Genomic DNA, 11281 nt, shown 5'->3' with positions numbered 1-11281 from the left:
CATATAAAGCCACGCCAACCATTTCCCATGCTATATCTGAACAACTTCACTCATGCTGCTTGAGAAATTAGGCCAGAATGTCTTAGAAGATGGAGCTAATTGTAACGGATTGCTGTGCAGATCAGAACACAGGCAGTACTTTGCTGTGAACTGGAGTCCGCTTGATATTTAAAGACTTATGATTAATTCTGATTCCCAAGTTAAAGTCGAACTGAAATAGGCAAATCTACCCCCCCCCCTCCCACACACATGCACACATGCACTCCGCAATCCAATCATACAGGGAAAATGGCGGTCTGCCTCAATGACTCGACTCTGCAGCTACCCACGAATGTGTTTGATAATGGCTGAATTGTTGACACAATCAGGCCCTTGTGTCCCTTCCTCCCTCCCTCCCTCCCTACTCACAACACTCACTACTCACTGCAGCTCTTGATAAAGTTGATGATCACTGTTGGGCTGCTCTTCCAGCCAATCAACATAATCTCTCCACAGCATGTTTATATTTATTTTTATATAACTACTAACTAACACTATAGTCTATTGTACAACCCACGGTGTTGGCAAGTGTCAAAACATAGACCTTACTATTTCTCAACTAGCATTTTAAAACATGTACAATCTAAACTGTGGTTAGCACTGTTGTCTGGGTTCAAACCCGACTGGTGGTGGTGTTTGGGGGCGGGGGGCGGGTGTTTGCATGATTTCCCCGTGATTGTGGGTTACGTCTGTGTACTCCGGTTTCATCCCACACCATAAGTCATGCATGCTCGGTACTACACACTCCTGTCACTGCCCTTGACCAAGTTACTGGCATTAGACCTGGAGATGGACATGAGGAGCCCCACTGCTCCTAAATGGTTAGGATCGGTTAAACGCACAGGACAAATTCCTGGTATATATATGCACAGACATTTCTGAGATGCTAATTCTAATGTTTACTACCAAATGATTGGTTAACACTTTTACAGATGACGGGCATGCAAGCGGATGAGAGAGGGATAAAAGAAAACGGCTCTAGGCAGCAACACATTTGGTTGATGTCAGAACATCTTCTCAGACTTGTATTTCTAACCATTGTCATTCTATAACGTGCACTGTGCACGCAGCCAATCGGAGCTCTGTAGAATGAAGACATTTTAACGCAGTAAAATTAAATGTAATGGCCGACTGGTTAGGGTCCAGCATTCTCGGGAAACAGTTGGTCGCGGCTCGTTCAGCAGGGCCGGGAGTCTGGGAGATGACAGGAAGAGCAGCTGTAAAAGAAGCGGCTGGCGACTCCACACATGTATTGCAGGAGGCTGACTGACTGTAGGCTTGCGCAACAATCTGGAAGGGAATTGGCATAACTACAAAATTGGGGAAATGGGATCAAAGAATACAAATGTATAACCGTTGCCTCTAAATTTGTATAATCTTTTAACATTTGTGTATCGTTACACCCCTGTTATGTAGTCCAACCTGGTTAAGCCTAGGTACTTTACTACAGTGGGCTTCTTATGGTAGTAGCGGGTGTAGACATGTTAACCCGGCTTCATTTTGAATTCTGGATCATTCTTGGATCCCAATGTGGGGTATGAGGGAACACCGTTCCACGTAAAAATAGCCCTCAAATCGTTTCAGTTCGACTTTAAATTCACTGGAACCTGAACCTTAACAGCAGCAGTAAAATATTTGGCTAGGTTTTTTCCCAACCTGCCTCATCCCTTCAGCAACCTACTAAGATGCAAGAGACCTATGCACCTGTTTTAGGGAGAGAATGGCTTGTTGTACGTGTGTTTGTGAGTGTGTTCCATGTCTTTGGGTACATGAGGGGTGCAGTGGCTGCGTCAGCCTGCCTGCCGCAGACAGGCAGCCCCATTCCACAGTAGCGCCTGTCCCCGGCTTTTGGGTTACGTTGAGGATGAGTAGTTCTACAGAAGTCAGTGGACTGTAAAGCCTGGACTTGTATGCACTGCAGCCTGAGGTATGCTTACACAGAACAGCCGAGCAAAAGGTAAGTGTCTCCCTCCATGTTTATGATATACATGTGTACAAATCCCCCACAACTTAACTGACCTCTGTCTCTCTCTCTTTCACTTTCTCTCTGGGTCACTTGAAGTGACGCTCACAGGGCTTCTGGCATCACACTTTTGAAGAATGGAAACACAGTGCAGAACTCTGTCCTTCTCCCTTTTTGTACGTGTGTGTGGACTCGTGGCAAAACAATGTCTGTTGTAGGTCATGCAACTTATGTGTGTGTGTGGTACAATACTTGGACTTCTATTTCCAACTGGAGTTGTACGGAAACCATCTGGACGGCTGTGTCACTGGCTCTTCAACGATGTATCGATCTCGCTTGAACTGCATCATTTGTTGGGTAGTGAATTAATTCAGAAAATGCAATGACGCTCACTTGTCAGGGGGTTGGGTTTTGCTCTACGCGGTTGTTCGGGGGGGTGGGGTTTGTCGCATCACTGAGCCTTCTCATAGACGTAAATGTTGGACGTGTTTTTCAAACACTTTGCATTTTTGTAGTCTATATTCTTCTATATTCTTGGGTCCTAAAAAAGAATAGAAGAGTGACTGATTTCCTCTTTCCTTATTAACCTCTTAACTGGTGCCCCCAAAAGTGGCAATATTTTATTTACTTGGAACTTGAGGAATGCATACTTTTTTTGCAAACCAAAATACTTATAGCATATGCATGAGCCTGGTCTCTTTTGAAGGATAACATTCTGAAGTTTCTGATACAATAAAGAGAATTCACTTTTAGTGCTAATGAAATGGAGTACTTTAGTTGTAGAACAATGCGTTACTCACATTTTTCTGTAGTAGTTGCAATATCCAAAAGTATATTTCCAAAATAATTGGTATGGCTGGTCCATAGCCTGAAGTCGTGTGTCCATGTCCAAATTTCATAAAAATCTGTTCAGAAATGAGTTGGGAGCGATTTTGGTAAGAGCGGAAAAAAGGCCTGCAGAAAACAATTAGCTCACTCTTTCCGTTTGCGCTCGTGACTTTTCACCTAGATCCCTGATTCGCTCATCCCCATGTGGGGTAGCCTTGGAAAGCCACACTCATTGATTACAACCCTGTCCAATAATTTTCGAGATTGCCAAATGATTGACAGAGCTAGAGCGTCGGGAGTCGAGAACCGCTGAACGGATTTTGTCCGGCAATCGACGGGCAACAAATGAAGCTTTAATTTGATATTGTATTTTAAAAAATTCACACCGAGCCGCTAGAGGTTGACAAAGTGCCGCATCGTGCAGGTGGGTCAAAACGTCCCGGGGCCGGGTCGGTGCCAGTTAAGAGGTTAAGGCTTGAGGTCACTTTAAGGGGTTGTTCTCTACACAACCTTACATGATTGCTTTAATTTGACCAGTTTTTAATCTATAGATTTAGTACATCACACTATTTTTAGGGTTTTATTATTTATTGGTCCACTCAGGCTCACTCATTGTCTTCACTTCTACCACATGCAACATCTTTCTACTAGCAAAAAACACCCTCACTCTTGTGATAAAGATTTTCTTCATTATGTTTGAGTTGTTTCTCTCTGTTGGGTAGTTCTGCATACATTGATAATTATTTGGCATAGGTTTATTTTTTTGATGGGCAGCTCCAGTGTATTTAACCTCTTAAGCCTGAGGGGTGCGGTACCGGACCCACAATGACATCACGCCATAAATCAATCTACAGAATGTTGATGAATTAATGTTGCGTTTTCCCCCCTCCAAATGTAGCCAAGAGTAAAGACCCTAACACTGTCAACGGCAGTCAAAGTGGATATTTTCAGCAATATGTTGGTTTACCAATAGTATAAAGTGTTATTAGTGAAATATGAGTTATAGAAATCTAGTCGTAAAAAGATGAGAATTTACGCTAAGAAATGTTGCATTTTGTTTGTAGTCCTATGACGAGAGGAGACCCAGGACTTGCGATGTGCTTTCGAATAATAAAAAACTACACTTCCTAGGTCATGCCAGCCCCTTGTCAATCATCTGACTTTTGGATTGACTTTTTTTATTTCTTATTTTTCCGGATTATCGCCCACAAACCTGAATTGTATTGCCATAAAACGGAATGCAGTTAGTTTCTCTACCTTCTGTGAACGTCTCGCAAAAAACGGCATTGCAATCTGATAAATGGCGAAGAAATTGACATTATTAAAAAGTAACTGTACTTGCAGTAGATTTCATTCACGGTTTGTGAATCACGCCTGGTGATACTAAATTCAGATTGAACTCTGCCATTGAAAAGGGGAGATTTGCCCCGATCCATAGATGTGCGACTTGGCCATAATAAGGTAATTTATAGGCCTGATATTCTATAATCATATTTCAAATTGAATGTGTCCGGATGGCAGAATTCAGTACCTTCTCTACGAAATCTCCTGTTTAAGCAAATTAATACAGGGAAGATGATTAGATTTTTTGTACACGTCGTGATCTCAAGAAGCTGCTGAATGACCTCAGGGCAATTCTTGTCTGGTCATTTTTAACATGGTGTTATTTTTCAGTCAAAAAAATTTATACAATTTTTATATTCTCCTTTTTGGTAATCACAATTTACTCAAGCCTAGTAACGGACACAATATTTCTGACACTGGGAATACATTCCCTGAGATACCAAGAACATGCAAATGCACCTTGTAGAAGTAGAGCATTCTTCCATTTACTTAGGTATGTATTTTTAGGCGGATAAAAATAGGGCTCAGGCTTAAGAGGTTAAGTCCATCTTATATAATATGCTGATTTCACTACAGTATAGAAGGCAAAGCGCTCCACGAGAAGCCTTTGTGAGCAGCAGTCAGGGCGGGGCTTCTCTACACCCCATTGTCAAATTCTACAGAAAGAACTTCTGGTACTTTGTATGTGCACCACAACCATCACTCAACACCACTGTACAAATGGCAACGCTCAAAACGGCACCCTGCCTCTTTCCCCCCCCCCCCCCCCCCCTCTCTTGTGTCTCAATTTTTCTTGGTACGTTTTTAAATCTATTCTGCCAGCCTCCCTCTCACCCCTCCGACCTTGTCATGCCAGTGACCGGCCGGCCCTTTTGTAAGAGTGCTGCTCAGTTCCTCGGACAGCTGCGTGTTCCCTCTGTAGCTCGTATACCAGACCTGTGTTGAGACTGAAAGCATCTATGCTCGGCAGCTCTTGTTGGCCATGAGGGCTTGTGTGTAGTAAGTAAGCTACATCGTATTGAGCATTGCAATGAATCCAGCCCTAGGGGGGCCCGCCAAGTTGTGTCTTTCTGCACTGTGTTCCATTTCACCATCTGACGTCTTCCCTCCAGATTGGTCAAACTGCTACTCCATTCCCACCGGATTGGTCAAACTGCTACTCCATTCCCTCCGGATTGGTCAAACTGCTACTCCCATTTCTTAACCTCAGAGTGTGATGCCAGAACTACCCTCATGGCCGCCTATGGCCTTCATCTGGGGAGGCAATGCCCCAAGGTCCGCGAGCCTGATGATGCAAATGATGTAGACTGCTTCGGTCTTTTACCTGCACTACAAGGTGATGACATTCTGTAACTATGCAACTCCTGGCTTATTATGGGACTTTGCGAAAAGCAAATCACCAATGGGTCAAGTTTACCTCGCTTTGTAAGAGCATTCTCCTGAAGTTTGCAAGCGTTTTGTCCCTCTGCAGTTCTAGAAAAGCAAATGCACCTACCCTGAATTTTTGTTTTTTCTAAATGAAGACTTTTATTTGAACTTTGTTGCGCTATTCAGACCACGTTTTATAAATCCCTTCCACACATTAACGCTCATATGTACACCGCAAATGCATGTCCATAGTACCTGTATATCACATTTTTTTTCGAAGGTATTCACAATCTAATCTCTACATATTTACAGGCCAATATGCACGTGCACATAGTTATACAGTGACAATATACAGTACTCACATTAGTTATAGGATACAACTCTTTGACCAGTTTATTACTTGGATCTCATTGTTTCTCTCTTACTACAGGGGCCTGGAGTGATTGAAGGGGGCTGAAAGGCTACTTCCAGTTTCACAATGGTAAGACTCTTATCCATTATAGGTCATATTGTTAAGACCCTTATCTATTATAGATCATATTAGTAAGGTATTTGTTTGGTTGAATAAGAACAATGCAGACAAAAAAAAACTTGGAATAAGCACATAATTTAATGGAAGGTGTAAACTACAGCTGGGCAATATGAGAGGAACTAATATGATAAACATCTGGGATTCTTTTTCCATAAAGGCTCTCAAATTAAAGAGGAATAAAATGTTCCTTTCTAACTACGTTCTCATGTTTAGGAAGTTGTTTTGAAGGTCTCACACATGACACCAAACCACATTTGTCTTGTGCTTTTTTTTGCATAGGTTGAAATGACTGCAGTTTGACTGAAGACTGGTGTTGACTACACTAACCAGAGTAGCGAGGGCAGACGGAGCCCCCGCATTGGACTGTTGTGCACCAGGACGTCGACGCACGGGTCAGTTACACTGCCTTTCATCTAAGTGCACTCACTGTAGTTTTTGCGATGCTGTAGTTGGCCCACGACTATGTTGGATAATAGTTTTTCTTTTTTTAAGAAAAAAGTATTTTACATTTTATTCTTTTACACATATGCAAAAAAAATCGATAAGTGATGCCACTTATTAAATTCATGCCGTTATCGATAAGTGGTCTCAGCCTTACTTTCATCCTACAGACGAGGGCCTGGATCCTGTCAGCTTTCTGCTGCAGGAAGAGTTAGCCAGGCAAGAGCACAAAGGAATCCTCTACCAATTTGAGTCCTATGTATCTGTAATTCTTAACCGGTTGATTAGAGTACAACATCAGGACAATCCAGATGACGGGTCGGATTTGAGCATTGCATTGTGGGCCAAGTTGTATTTGTTACAATCAGTGAGCCACGGGTTTCTGTTTTCTAGTCATTTAAAGGTACGACCGGTGACATTCAGCCACTAGATGTCCCACTAGAGCACCGGTCATTTATCCAATCGGGTGCATTCCATGTGGGGAAATGGGAAGTAGGGAGGGGTTACAATATGTACATCTTTAAAATGACAAATTCATTAATCGATCATTATTTGGGGGGTGGGGGATTACCTTTATTCCACACATTTCTAAAACCTCTGGATGTATTTATATAATATTATTTATTTATTTTACCTTTTTTAACCAGGAAGTCTCATTACGATACAAGATCTCTTTTGCAAGATGGCAGACCTGGCCAAGATGATGATATATATATATATATAAGAACTTTACATAACGTTATATAAGTCACCTTTAATTTAAACATTGCTAGTAATGGCATTGTTTTGAGTGATTGCTTCTGGTCTGTGTTCCTCAGAGCGAACGGTGAGGCAGTGAGAGAAGGTGCCCCGGAGCCGAGCCGTCGACCAGGAAGGAGGCGAGCCGTCGACCAGGAAGGAGCCGAGCCGAGCCGTCGATCAGGAAGGAGGCGAGCCGAGCCGTCGACCAGGAAGGAGCCGAGCCGTCGATCAGGAAGGAGGCGAGCCGTCGACCAGGAAGGAGCCGAGCCGTCGATCAGGAAGGAGGCGAGCCGTCGATCAGGAAGGAGGCGAGCCGAGCCGTCGACCAGGAAGGAGCCGAGCCGTCGATCAGGAAGGAGGCGAGCCGTCGATCAGGAAGGAGGCGAGCCGAGCCGTCGACCAGGAAGGAGCCGAGCCGTCGATCAGGAAGGAGGCGAGCCGTCGATCAGGAAGGAGGCGAGCCGAGCCGTCGACCAGGAAGGAGCCGTCCAGCAAAGGACTAGTGGATGGATTAATTTAGCTTATTTTCCCCGTTTCAAAATAAAAGATTGTAAAAGAGTTTTGTTGTTTTTCTCTCTTTTTAAAATGCAATGATCATTGTCACCTGTTTATGCAGTTTATTGTGCCTAGTCAGTGTACATAGACAAGAAGAACCATAGAACGCTATTTTAATTTAAAAAATTGGACGGCGCATATCCTAGGTGTTAGGATAAAAAATTTAAATAAAAGTCGACTAAATCTGTCTTTCAGGATATACTGCATTGTGTTGTCTAAAATAAAGTCACTAATGTATGAGATAATATAGTAGTAGTTTATTCAGTCATCTCGCACAATACAATATGCACAATCATTTAACAATATTTGATTTTAAAGTGACTGAAAAGGTACAGACTGAAGCATATGCATAATGCTTACATGCCTGTCCTTTATTCTTAACAAAATTAAGAACGGTATTCTAAAAGAAAATGGCAAACGGTTATTCACCTTGTAGTTTTCAAAAATAGCTTTACAAACTTTGCTTAAAAACAAAGCGAATTACTCATTCTTAAATGTATATCAGCATTGTTCCACAAGTTAACCCCAATAGAAATACACCTCCTTTTAATCCCTTTCTTAGCTTTTTGAACAGTAAATTTACAAATATCTCGAATCATATTTTCTTTCATTGAAAAAACCTTTGCTTTAGCTCTACATTATTTGCATTAATTTTATAATAAACCAAATCATAAAATTTCATAACATAACTTTATAAACAATGGATTTGTGTGGTCATAGTAACCAGCCTTAAAAATATTCCGAATGGCTCGCTACTTGGATTTAGTCTTTTTAAATGTCTACCCCATACTTCCACACAGTAAGATATGTAAGGAAGTATAAGTGAGCAGTAAATGATGTACAAGGCTTTGTAGTTTAATATCCTTACATGTATACAATATTGCTACTGACTTAGATATTTTCCCTTGAATATAGTTAACATGTTTCCATGTAAAATTCTGGTCAATAACTACCCCTAGACATTTTAATCTCAAACTTTCTATTTTACATCACATATTTTTAACACTTCCCCTCTATACGACACGGGTTCCTGGTATTCTATTTATAACGGGTTTATTGGCATAAACGGCTAAATAGTTACAAATGGATTCCTCTCAGGTTCTCCTGAATACAGGAGACCGAAGAAGCTCTCTTCCCAGCTGAAAGACCAAGAGTCTCCCTGGTCACCCTGGTGTAATATGCCCATTTGTTACCAAGAGCTCTGGTCAGAACGTACATTTGTTGCCGACCAGGTCTTCATAGGAGATTTTCCAATGATCGTATGAGGGACTGTAGAATCACAAGAGCTTTAGCTCGTCCAATGATGTTGGCGTGACCTACAGTACCGAAAGGGGCTAGAAGATCCCTCCGACGGGCAGGAAAGATCTGGTTGGAAGTGAATGAATACCTCTTCCGTCCCGCAATACCAACCAAAGAAGTGCCCTTGAGCAAGGCACTTGCAACCCAGCACAACCCCCAACTGCTCCAGTGGAGTTGCTCAGTAGCCAACGGCTCCCAGGTGTGAATATGAAGCAGGGCTTTGCTGAAAAAGAGCATCCATGCTCAGAGAACCTACCTAACCCATGGTAAATAAATAATATAAGAAATAGTCTGCAGTTGATTATGGTTAACTACCTCCACCGTGGCTGGTACGCTCACCTGCCTGGTGCCCTGGTCAGAAGCTCCTTGACAGTCCAGAGTTACAATTAAGGGTAAAGGTGCCATGTTTCCTCTGCCAGATCGCACCTGCATCCTGGGAGTCAACCTTGGAGGATGTCCAGCGCAGAGGCAGCAAGATGATATGCCAGACAGACGGGATGGGGGGTGAAATGTGGGTCGTGGAGTTTTGTTCGACGTCACGTGCACTGCATAGACCACCGCAACACTTGTATTTTGAGCTCACGGGAGGGGGTAAAGGGAGCACGTGAATGAATGTTTATTAGAGCCTTGACGTAAATATATTGTATTGATGAAGTATAGCACATAATGCTGCAGAGACATTCCTCACCTCTCTCTCTAACCTGTAAACACAGTGACCTCAAACTCACCCCACACACACACGCTCTGCCTCATTTGCCCCCACACTCAAACACATAGCCCCTCCCCATTACACATTTAAGGCTGGCCATTCCGGAACACCAACCTGGTCACCACAGATCAAAGGATGACAGAACTTCAGAAACGTATCATCAGAATCGTCAACACGATAGAGCTGGGTGAAGGCCAGACATCACTCTAGCCTCAGATCAAAGACAGTTGGTCGCCAAGATAAGAACACACATACATTTACTCACACGCACACTCGCATTCACAAAACGTGCACACCTCCCATACAGGCTGACCAATACACACAGACACATAACGTGCACTCAGGCACAGAGACGCATACATACACACTGGGGGAATAGGACCGCTATAAAAGACCCTGATAGAGAAAGAGCAGGACTTCTGACCAGGAAAGCACATTTACTAGACAATGAAAGTCTTCGCATTCTGGCAAATTCTCTTGTTTCTTGTTGCTTCGACTATGCTATCTGTTCTTGGTACGGAGGTCTGACCAAAGTTTTAAAAGATAAGTTACAGGTTTCCCAGAACAAACTCATCCGATTAACTCTAGGACTAGCCTCCAGAGCACATGTGGGCAAACAACACTTCCAGTTGCTGGGCTGGCTCCCTCTGGAAGCCAGGTCCGTTAAACTTCAGCTCAACATAGTTCACAACATTTATAATTATAGGGCTCCCTCTTACAAATTATTTTCAGTGGAATAGGGACATGATGCATACCCATAACACCAGAGCCAGCATTGCTGACCTGCGTATTCCAAGGTTCAAAACTAATATGGGCAAATGTTCTTTAAAATTCTGGGGAGCCACTAATTGGAATTTGCTACCTTCACAGCTAAAATGGATCAGTAGCCAGCACAATTTTAAGAAAAAAGTAAAATCTTGGCTCCTCGACAATGTCAAAAACTAGATTTTAAAATGCATGAAAATGGTGCCTGATACATTGTTGCCTGTGGCTATGTTTGTACTGCATTTAAAATGTTCATGTCTATGTAGTTTGTCAAATTGTTATTTATGGTCATGTTTTGTATTGCTTGTCTGTCTGAGACCAAGGACCACAATGGAAATAAGTCTTGACTTGCTTTTCTCATTTTTCTGTTCACTTGTGATGCAATACAGCCGGCCGGTTGTACCAACTAGATTTAGTTTGTACCATGCTTATTCAACCTGCTTATAATAAATACTCTCAATAGTGTATCATCTCTTATATCTTATTACAAATATCCCACAGTATCCCCCACGGCACACGCTCCCCCCCCCCCCTCACAAGCTCCATGTAACGCGGTACAGTGGTCTATCCTACGCCTACCGAAAGTATAGACGCGGCTCGACCTCTCGCCTGTAGGTGTTTAGTCACTAACATGACTCAAATAGCCTTTTCTTATGCCAGGAAAAAGTTTTCATCATAAAGTGACGTGTTTCCTTAG

General features: G+C 42.6%; 1 long non-coding RNA gene across 1 annotated transcript; it reads left to right on the top strand.

The window, feature by feature from the left end:
* The first annotated feature begins 2466 nt into the window (after positions 1-2466).
* On the top strand, positions 2467-7815 carry LOC311227144. Its single transcript, XR_014619574.1, has 3 exons — positions 2467-6023; positions 6354-6466; positions 7334-7815. It is a non-coding gene; the product is annotated as an uncharacterized lncRNA (long non-coding RNA).
* Positions 7816-11281: the final 3466 nt, after the last annotated feature.

This window comes from Notolepis coatsorum, assembly GCF_963971535.1.
Source record: "Notolepis coatsorum genome assembly, chromosome: 4".
NCBI lineage: Eukaryota > Metazoa > Chordata > Actinopteri > Aulopiformes > Paralepididae > Notolepis > Notolepis coatsorum.
This window is presented reverse-complemented; position numbering and strand designations above follow the sequence as displayed.